The sequence below is a fragment of the Orycteropus afer genome, unplaced genomic scaffold, assembly GCF_000298275.1.
Source record: "Orycteropus afer afer isolate SDZICR_OR568_19922 unplaced genomic scaffold, OryAfe1.0 scaffold00010, whole genome shotgun sequence".
Classification (NCBI taxonomy): domain Eukaryota; kingdom Metazoa; phylum Chordata; class Mammalia; order Tubulidentata; family Orycteropodidae; genus Orycteropus; species Orycteropus afer.
The window spans coordinates 319,775-320,958 of record NW_006921597.1 but is presented as its reverse complement, the minus strand read 5'-3'; the positions used below and the strand labels follow the sequence as shown (position 1 = coordinate 320,958).

The following is a 1,184-nucleotide window of genomic DNA, read 5'->3' as shown; positions in this document are numbered from 1 at the left end:
ATATGTTGCCACACTATTAGGCTTTGTTATACAGATAGGTTTGATTTTTGAACCATGTGATAGTTTGCATATTCAAAAAAGAATGAAAAAGAAGACACTAAATTTGATAAACAAAAGCAGAAAAAGTTAAATCTAACTGTATATCAAAATAATATAACCATAAAAAAAAAATGAACCAAATAAATTTTGAAGGCAGTTCTCTGACTGTAACCTATAGTAATGTATTTTAAGGTCAAAATAATCTGCAAAGAAGTTTCGAACTTTATTTCGTAGATTTATCATTGGTAGTCATATTGCTAGAATAATTTGGAAACAATTTTGACTGTATTACAGGATAAAGCCCATGAATACAAGTATTAAAATTGTTTGGAATCAGGGTTATCAACATGGGAGAGAGGAGATTAAAACATGAAATAAAGGAAGTCCAGGAAAAAGCTCCTCGGAAAGAAGGTTGGGCAATCTACTTCTGTAGTGATACCGCCTCGGAAACCCAAGAAGGGGTCGCTATGAGTCGGGGCGACTCCACGGCACATAACAACAACAAGAAGGAAAAACCTCATGATGTTGGATATGACTTGAAGGTGTCAGTATAAACTCAAGATATAGATATGAATGTTTCCTCACTATGTCTACTGCGAGAACCTAGAAGCAATGCTACCTAGTGCCTACATCTTTGCTGTGACGCTATTCTCTATCAAGACCCAGATTCTCTGGCGAAATGGCTGATTTTGGAAATGGAAAACCCAAGTTGAGCCTGAAAGGTTCTCAGCCTGGGTTGGAGGGAAGAGCGCGGTACGTGACGTAACTGACGGGGTGTGTCTTATGTAGATGAGGCAGCGCAGTGGCTGCTGGATCTGAATCTGCTGCTTAAACACATTCTGATTTTGCGTGCTGTGGGAAAGAGTCCATGACTGTCGCTTGCAGTTGTGTGCAATAGGAATGTAGAGCGTCTTTGAGGGCTCGAGAGTGCGGGGAATGAAATGACCATGTATGAAAAATGTGAGAAGGCTGAGGTTGTGCGGCCTTAGGGCTAGAGCAATTCATACTTACCTGGCAGGGGAGATACCATGATCACGAAGGTGGTTTTCCCAGGGCGAGGCTTATCCATTGCACTCCGGATGTGCTGACCCCTGCGATTTCCCCAAATGTGGGAAACTCGACTGCATAATTTGTGGTAGTGGGGG

General features: G+C 41.4%; 1 pseudogene; it reads left to right on the top strand.

The window, feature by feature from the left end:
• Positions 1–1,042: 1,042 nt before the first annotated feature.
• Positions 1,043–1,184, top strand: LOC122150923 (annotated as a pseudogene).